The sequence below is a fragment of the Hyperolius riggenbachi genome, chromosome 1, assembly GCF_040937935.1.
Source record: "Hyperolius riggenbachi isolate aHypRig1 chromosome 1, aHypRig1.pri, whole genome shotgun sequence".
Taxonomy (NCBI): domain Eukaryota; kingdom Metazoa; phylum Chordata; class Amphibia; order Anura; family Hyperoliidae; genus Hyperolius; species Hyperolius riggenbachi.
Genome location: NC_090646.1, coordinates 426,431,650 through 426,441,634, shown reverse-complemented (window position 1 = coordinate 426,441,634; position 9,985 = coordinate 426,431,650). Strand labels below are relative to the sequence as shown.

Genomic DNA, 9,985 nt, shown 5'->3' with positions numbered 1-9,985 from the left:
TGCCACGCCCCTGATCACGCCCCCATCACACCCCTAGTCAAGCATACGATAAAAATTTAATGAGAAAAATATGTTTTAAAATTCAAACCACATTGGTCCTTTCTATCCTGGTTCATTTTCCCTCATTTTAACATTTTAAAATTAGTAATCTATCAATTTTAAAGATGGGGATAAAGTTTAGAGTCAATCAAACACACTTTTTAGAAGAGAAATATATATATTTACATAGAAAGAGGGACAAAGTCCTGAAAGAGGGACAAATCAGGAGGAAAGAGGGACAGGGCTCCCAAAGAGGGACTGTCCCTCTGAAAAAGGGACAGTTAGGAGCTATGACTTCAGGTTTCATGGCACTGAATTTCTATTGTGACTGTTGCTGGTATATGACACTGGCTAAAGCAACTGGGGCCAGACTGGTTTCTATTGATAACCCACATGACTTCCTTTTCCTGCTTGTACATAGGGTTGTATTTAATGAAAGTGAAATATCTAACAATTGTTGCTATTTTGCTATCACAATTACCTTTGAACAATAGTAGAATACTTGCAATTTTACAAATATTGTAGTACCAGGAGGTAGTCAAGCAAGTATGTAGAACAGTAAGAAGTCTTTGGGCAAGTCTCCCTAATGATCCTGGTCACCTATGGAGCGTGCCCTGAATGGCTGCAGCTCTGGTGCTTTGAATCTTCCTGGAGAAAAGCGCAATATAAATGTCTTGTCTACCAGCTATCTCTGGTGCCCAAATTACCATAGTGCCTTTAAAAAAAATGTACGCTTTCCCCGGTGCATCATCCCCTCCTGACTGTTCTTACTGTGCATTGGTGCACTCAGGGTAGAGTGAAATATACTTTCTACTGGAGATATCCTAGAATGCACTTTTAGTAAACCAGGAAACCATTTACCTTTTTAAAGGAGAACTGTAGTGAGAGGTATATGGAGGCTGCCATATTTATTTCCTTTTAAGCAATACCAGTTGCCTGGCTATTCAGCTAATCCTCTGCCTCTAATACTTTCAGCTATAGGCCCTGAACAAGCATGCAGCAGATCAGGTGTTTCTGACAAATTAGACAGATATGACAAGATTAGCTGCATGCTTGTTCCTGGTGTGATTCAGACACTTCTTCAGCCAAATAGACCAGCAGGACAGCCAGGCAACTGGTATTGCTTAAAAGGAAATAAATATGGCAGCCTCCATATCCCTCTCACTACAGTTCTCCTGTAAGTGAGATCGAAGCACCATTGTTTTGTGCATTCAGATTACATTCTGCTGCTGAGCTAAAATCTATCATTAATTAAATCTTTTCAAATGGGGAAGAATGCTCCATTCACAGAAGCTTCCAGTCTTGTAGCTATAGTGGTAAGGCAGGTATTTGCATTCATTGTAACATTGGCTGCACAAACTATCAACCGAACAAGCAACTGTCCACGATTAAAATTTAAAGTGAACTCGAGGTGAAAATAAACTGATGAGAAAAAAACTATTATATTTATCCTCCTCCTTGTAAAAATAACTAAGTATTCCAGGGTTTTCTTTTATATTTAAACATTTTCAATGTAGGTTGAATGTTTTAGTGTCTCTAATCAGTGGCAGCCTATTAAGAGCACTTGCCAGTTGAACTAAAGGCCTTTTTTTTTCACCAAATGTAATTTTCAAATTGCACAACTTTCTGCTTTTTTTTTCGCATGACGTGCACATTCATGAAATGTGGAAACGTTCCCAAAAAATGTACACGTTGAGCGCAAGTGCAAAAGCCAACGGTGATCCGGAAATCACTGGGAAAAATGGCACTGCAAGTGTGTACCCTGCCTTAACCTCCCTGGCGGTCTATTAGGAACCGCCAGGGGGACGCGCAACACTATTTTTTTTTTTAATTTTTTTTTTTATATCATGTAGCGAGCATAGGGCTCGCTACATGATAGCCGCTGTACAGCGGCATCCCCCCGCCTGCTTCGATAGCCTCTGGCGATCTTTGATCAGGAAATCCCGTTCAAAGAACGGGATTTCCTGAAGGGCTTCCCCCGTCGCCATGGCGACGGGGCGGGATGATGTCACCGACGTCATGGACGTCATGACGTCTAAGGGAGTCTTGATCCACCCCTCAGCGCTGCCTGGCACTGATTGGCGAGGCGAACAGCGGCGATCGAGCGCGGAGCGGCGGCGATCGGAATGCACAAGCAGCTAACAAAGTGCTAGCTGCGTGTTGCAAAAAAAAAAGTAAGTAAATCGGCCCAGCAGGGCCTGAGAAATCCTCCTGCGCGGCATAGCCCGAGCTCAGCTCGGGCTTACCGCCAGGGAGGTTAAAGAGAAACTCCGACCAAAAATTGAACGTTATCCCAATCAGTAGCTCATACCCCCTTTTACATGAGAAATCTAATCCTTTTCACAAACAGACCATCAGGGGGAGCTGTATGACTGATATTGTGTTGACTTTTTAATACTACTGGTGGTCCAGTAGTGGTTAATGTACAGACGTACTCATATTTGGTCTCCTTTATCAGTCAGAAAACTTCCAGTATATTTCCATTCAACAGTTCCTGTGATTCCTAGACGTTTACCACAGAGGGCTGAGCGCTTTGCTGACCAGGGAGGTGACATCACTGTCTCCTGTTTCCTCATTTACCTATGGTGACTGCCTGGACAGTAAAACAAGTAAAGCCTTGTACACATGCAAGCGGAGTCTTGGCCAAGATGGTCGGTTGGGGCTGCCTAAGCCAAGAATCCAGCATCTGTACAGTGGACTCCAATCCCCCTCAAAGCATAAGTGAGTGATCAGCCTATTAGATCATATCAGCCAAGTGCAGGCCAAGAGCATTGTTTTTAACTCTGACTGCCCCATCATATGACCCTCCTCCTCACTCCATAGCAACAAAAGGCGTCACTGCCTGTAGGCAAGTGACAAGTTTTTACAGAACTCAGACCTAAACTCTCTCCTAAGGGATTAAGTCCTAATTTCTGTGGGCGACAGTCTTCATAAATGAGTATGAGGCTTCGGTTAATTGTTCAGTGAGCAGGTAACACGTGGAGATGCAAAGCTAATACAATCTATATGTTGCTGGCTTAGCTATGTAGTGTGGAAGAATTGTGTGAATCACATGATGGACTGCACAGATTTACAAGTCCATTTGGCTGGTAATACTGCTTACATTATACAATACAATTCTGTAGTTCATGGTTTCTTTGGGACTATTTAAACTTTCCATTTATTAAATTGGTTATTTATGCCATTTTCACACTGGTGTGCTGTAATTGTACTTTCACAGCGGCAAATTAGCAGTGGGGTGTGACATATCTGTTAGAATAACGTGATAAACTCAGGGTGTTACCACATAATGTGCACATTAACAGTTGCAGTGAAGCTTTGTTTCTACTGTAGATCCCTTAGTTTGGAAGCCTTAGGCACAGTCCTCCCTTCCTTAGTGTATTCTACATGATCCTGTGGCCCTTTCGTATGACCACTTCGTACTTGTATTACTGGGCCTACCTAACCTGCCCAAAATCGCATGATCATGTATTTTTGTACCCTGTTTGCCTGGTATAACTTTGTCCTATGTTGCATAACCATGTTTTTATGTCTGTAATACTTTGTATCATTATATGTATTGTCCAGCTTGCGTAATATGTTGGTGCTTTATAAATATAATACTGTATGCTTGACTCTAAGCCTCATACCACATAATGGGCTTGATTTACTAAACTGTGATAACTCGTAGCACGGCCACGCTAGACATTTTCGCGCGCAATCGTGATTTTTCACTCACAATCGTAAAAACGCTAGCACGGCCGTGCTATGAGTTATCACAGTTTAGTGGATCAAGCCCATTGTGTGATGCAACTTTTTCACTCCGTTGCAATACTGGTTTTACAGGGAACGCACCACTATGCCCCAGTGTGAAAGTAGCCTTAGGGCCTGTTTCTACTACACGCAGATTGGATGCAGAAACACTGACTCCAATGAATGCCTATGGGCCTGTTTTCACTAAACGCGATTTTTCTGATGCAGATTTTCCCATAGGCATTCATTGGAGTCAGTTTTTTTGCGTGTAGTGGAAACAGGCCATTAGATACAGTATTATGTGACTACTGTATTAAGGCTTGCAACACACTCTGCGCTACATTTATACAGTATATAGTTAGAGTAGACAAGCATTAAAAGCAGTCATCATGATGCATGAAGTATGACTAAGCTTAGAGCATGTTTGGGTGTATTTCATCTTTCTCTAGATAAATGTATTATTTAAGCAAATAAATACACCTAAAATGCAAATGCAGAAACCTGGCTTCTCTTTACTTTATGGGCAGGTAGCACACGGCACATCTGTGACTCTAGTAAATCTAACATTCATATAACACGCGACTAGGTGCTAGACTACATAACAAATGTAGGACTTCTGGTTCAGTTTTTATTTTACAAACTCCAATTACCTTAAAGTAGAATATTCATAAATAGAGATAGTCAATGAGATGCAAATTATTCCAGCTTGCATGCAAATTGAATGAAACTTTGAACTGGAACAGTTGGATTCACATCCTGAAGCTTCATACAATTTGTATTACATTTGCTTACATGCTGACATTTTTTGTATCTGATTGACCGTTTCTATTTATGAAGCTTTTACAAGTTACAGGTAAGTAATAACGATGAAGTCCATTTTTAGGAGTCAATAGCTTAGTCTCGCACAGTGACCCAAAATATTTCACCCTCTAATGCTGAGTACACACGTTATGATTTTACGCTCGATGTTCCCACCCGATCATTTTTTTCCGCTCGATTCTGCGCTCTACTCTCTTATCTTTGCTTGTTTTTCTTATATTTTTCCATTCACTTCTATGAGAAATCGAGCACAGACTCGATCGAGTAATATCGGACATGAGGGAATTTATCAATAGGATGCATCTATCATATGGAAAATCGTACCATGTGTACCCAGCATTACAGTTTAATATAAGTGAATTAAAGATGATTACTGATGAGTTAAAATTGATTATGCCTGTTGATTGATTCATATTGATTACATTTTTTTTGTTCTATGAGTGATCGGGATGATTGTGGAGTGAAATTCAGCTGCTGGATACCGCAGTGTCACCACAGCTGGTATCTAGTGACAGGATTCATTGTTGCTCCAAGGATGGAGACAGCAGGGTTATCTGGCCACATTTGAGGAAGCTGGAAAGGTGCGTAAACCTATCCAAACATGATTGGCCAATTTTGCCACTTCCACGTTCCACGTAAAGCTCTCGAGATACAACTGACTACATGTAAATGTTGTGATAGCTTAGAATCTACCTAGTCATGTTCTTCAAATACCTTTTTGAAAAATGTTTGTTCCTATGTCCCCAGACCTTCCACGTAGGATGAATGATTGTAGTTGTAAATGGCCAGGTAGATATATCACTCCAAAGTGTGATAGCAGAGCATCTAGTCCGAGAAACTGAGGTAATAAGACATAGGACTAAACAAGGTCAGGGCTGACTTTGAAGGGAAAAATTAACAAACTCTCCAGGTTGGCAGTGGAATGTTTTCTCTAACAAAAAAGATTTTCTAACAGGCAATATGGCAGAGCTCATGTAGTCCTGTCAGCAAAATGATATTTTACATGTGGTCAAAGTAAAATCCAGTAGTCTAACATTAGTTTGTTTGCATTATACCTCAAATTTTGAGGTCCAACTTACTGTATATGTAGTACCCGACAGTCCTTCTGCCCAACTCTGATTGCTTTTTCCCCAGTCTCTGTTTTAAGCAAAGTAGTATTAGCACTTGCTAATAGTAAGGCCACAGTATTTGTATAGGAGTGCTCAGTGAATCCCAGAGGATACCTCTCACCATGCAAAATCAATTAATCAGTGCATACGGAGGCTGACATATTTATTTCCATGTTAAACAATGCTTGTTGCCCGGTTGTCCTATAGATTCACTGCCAATAATACTTTTATCATGAGACCCTGAACAAGCATGCATAGCAGATGTTTCTGACAAAAATCTGAAAAGATTACCTGCATGCTTGTTTCAGGTTTTTGATTCAGATACTACTGATAAGAAATTTCAACAGGATTGCCAAGCAACTGATATTGTTTAAAAGGAAATGAATATGCCCATATGTCTCTCACCTCGGATTCTCTTTCAAAGGCAAAGTTTGTTTGCCGCTCTGTACAATCTTAGGCAAGTATGTCCTGGATGTGATCACCCCTGGTGCAGTCACAGCAGTGATGTGCAGAATGGTCTGAATCTGTTTGAAGCAATTCTTAATGCTGGGAATACACCATAAGTTTTCTCAGCAGATAGATGGTTCGATAGATAATTTCCGACATGTCCGATCTTATTTACAATCGATTTTCTGATCGATTTCTCATAGAAGTGAATGGAAATTGATAAGAAAATCGATCAGAAAATGGATCGGAAAAACGATTGGAAATAAGATCGGACAGTAAATCGACTGAAAAATCTCATTGTGTATTCTCAGCATTAGAATACATCTCTAAACTCACCTTTGAGTGTCATGTCTTGTCTACATCTACATGGTACAATTTTCCATCATATAGACGGATCTATTAGAAAGATGTAATAAGAAATTGCATTGTGTGTAGACGTCCAAATTGTTTCAGATCAATTTTGCGATAGATTTTGCTTTGAGAAGTACCCAAAATCTATTGCAAAAATCTAACGCAATCCGATTGTACCGGTTGGAAATTATCTAATAGATCTGTCTAATAGATCCGATCTGATGGAAAATTGTACCGTGTAGCTGAGGCTTAAAAGCTTCTCTTTAATCCATTTAGTATAAGGGTGTAAAGGCAAGCAGTCAGTTGAGAAGAGGAAGGTGATCCTGGAGAACTGGTGACAGCTAAATAAAGGTTTATAGACCCAGTTTTGTACTGTATGTGACTTATGTTGAGGAGAGGACCGAGGTAGAGGAATTGGAGAGTGCCTCTGACCATCAGCATACACAGATCAGCACTGGTGCACCTTTCTGCAAGTGGCTGCTGGTGGGCAGACTTGTGGCATGGAAATCGCATAAAGTGCCTGCATGCATACTGCGCCCAGTGCCGGGTGGGTTCCAGCATTCGAAATTATTATTTTAGTTTTTTTTTTTTTAAAGTGAAAACTTTTCTTAATCGCATTTTTATTTTTTTATTTTTCCATCTCTGTAGCTGAAGTTAATTTCTTGCTCTTGAACAGTAATGCAAGAGATAATGAAATCTCCACTTATAGACAGACTGTCTTTGATGGCTGAAGTGATTCTTCAGAAGCTACCCATTTCTGTACAAAGCTGAATGTCTTAGCATGGGGCACAGCTGCTGTACTCCACTAGATTAGCTTGTTGTGACATATTCTCCTCAGTCAAGAGTTTTTTTTCCTGTATATTTATTGCTTCAGCAATACAAAGTCATTTCCCACAAGATTTCTAACTACACACTCTCTCTGCTTCATTTTAGCTTAAGTCTTTGTTCTCCATATATGTTTCTGTGGATCAGGGTTTTTTTCAGATTGGGTTTTGAAGCTGGGTAGGCTACCTGCCAAAGTGTATTTGCTTCTCCCCATCTGTTAGCAAGGTAAACAAAGCATTCAGTCTACTCAGGAGGATTCATTAGGTTAGTATTTAGTGTTGAAAGCCTCACTGGGCATGTGGTCCACTCTGTGAACTGTCAGTTCTGCCGTACCCCTTGCAACAGCCTACAGTTCTTTATATGCGCTGTTTAACTGGGAAAGGTGACCAATGAACCCCTTATTATTTCACCGCAGGGTGTTACTTAAGCGAGCTGGAAGTTGTGCAGAGCTTGTACTGAATGTGAACTATACCGGTAAGAAGTCATTTGAACTTCACTACGAGTAAAAATATAGGAATCTATAATTTTTAGTAATCCCTGGCGTCTTCAAAGGCGGAAAGGGGAAGTTAGAGTGGGTGAAGAAGCCACTTGCTAGGAATTGTCATCTTCCACTTTCAGGTAAGGGGCGTGATGTTATATGGAGGCTAATGGGTCTTCTTGCCAGTTCACAGAGTTAAACTCTTTGTATCTGCAAATCTATCAGCAAAGTGGACGGCATTATTTGAATTGCAATTTATTGCGGATAAAAGCTGGCTGAAAGAATTTTCATTTTCAGATTTTGTTTTATAGTATGCAACAAGTATTTACTGCACCTGCACAGAAACTGGTAATATAATTTGTGTTGCTTGAACACATGCATTTTTTTCTTAATCAGCAGTTTGGCTGAACAGGCTAAACAAACTTAAAGTTAATGGTGACCGAAAATGAGACCACTGCTTGGCAGCTTCTATGGGGCCAGCCAAGGATTAGTGAAATAACTGTACACCCCCAGTTGCATATTAAAGAAGCCCAGTAGCTTTATAATGGGCCCAAACCATATGATAGCTGGAGGAGGGGGCTGCTGTTAGTCTTTCTGAATATATCTCTCTCCTATGATGCTTCTATTATTTATCACTAAGGGGGAAGCTGGTGTTTCTGACACAGTGGTGCTTGTTGCTGCTTGGCGCTCTCACAGACCACAATGTAAATTTGTGGCAGTGGGGTTTCCGGGAGCTTATTTTCTTTAGGCACGTGTGATCAACTATGAGAATAGCCAACCTAAAAAACGGTGGGATGGGCCATAGTGTCGATGGGTAATGGGTTTGCCTACACGGTGACTCAGTTACTGGTCAGTTAGTAGTTGGTTTTGTTAGCTAGTGTGAGGAGATTGGAATGTAGTTCAGCTAAAGTACAGCTGAGTCCAGAGGTTAGGCTTTAAGCCGCATCTACACGCTTAGATGCGGCCGCAATGCTCCTTATCAATCGAGCCGCTGATGCGGCTCGATTGATAAGATCCGACAGGACGGATCTCCGCATCGCTGATTCCCTGCTCGCTCCCCGCGAGGGGACAATGGCAGGGAATCGACCAGAAGATAAGCGGCACCGGCGGGGACGAGCGGGGAATCGAATGCGGCGAGCGGGGGCGCGGCAGGCACGCGCGGGGACGCGGAAGAGGCGATCCGGCGGCTAATCGAGCCGCAGGATCGCAGCCTCATCTACCCGTGTAGATGAGGCTTTAAGGTAGAAGTGAAGAAAGGTTAGCGTACGACAGAAGAGAGACGAAAGGTTAGGCCCCTTTTACACTTAATCAGTTGCTGTTATAACTGAAAGGACAACTGATTTACAAAGTAATGCCCATGTTTTCCTATGGCACAGTAACTGAAATATTTTTCACAATGCATTGCTATGAAGAAGAAGAAAAAAAAACACGTACCAACTGATTAAGTGTAAACGGGGTCTTAGTGTTGGAACTGGAGAGGGGAAAGGCCAGATTAGTGTTAGTATAGGAGAGGGATGTTTGTGGAGATATTACTGATATTCGAATAATTGGTAATATCCTAGCATCTACAGCAAAAGTAAGGCTCTGTTGTCCTCTTCTGATGTGGACAATACTATATAATAAGTAATAAAGATTAGCTCATGTTGACCAGGGATGTGGTGAAAGGGCAAAACCTTTCTCTGCCACCTAGAGAAAAAGTAAATAATGTCGATTGGGGAAGTATCTTCAGTCAGTGCTGGATGCCATGGGACACCAAACTACAACTTGTACAATATAAGCCTTTTGCGAGATGTTACACATTATCTGGTTTTGTACCAAAATCGAACTTTCTGAAATCAGATTGCTTGGTTCCTTAAAGAGAACCCGAGGTGGGTTTGAAGAATTTTATCTGCATACAGAGGCTGGATCTGCCTATACAGCCCAGCCTCTGTTGCTATCCCAAACCCCCTAAGGTCCCCCTGCACTCTGCAATCCCTCATAAATCACAGCCACGCTGCTGACAAACAGTTTGTCAGAGCTGGCTGTGTTTATCTCTATAGTGTCAGTCTGCTGCTCTCCCCGCCTCCTGCAGAACTCCGGTCCCCGCCTGCATCCCTTTCCTCCCTGCTGATTGGAGGGAAGGGATGGGGGCAGGGACCGGAGCTATGCAGGAGGCGGGGGAGCAGCCGAGACTGACACTACAGAT

The 9,985-nt window shown here is 41.7% G+C and overlaps 1 protein-coding gene across 1 annotated transcript in view; it reads left to right on the top strand.

Moving 5' to 3' along the window:
• RASEF (RAS and EF-hand domain containing) overlaps window positions 1-9,985 on the top strand; it is a 112,346-nt gene that overhangs the window by 40,082 nt on the left and 62,279 nt on the right.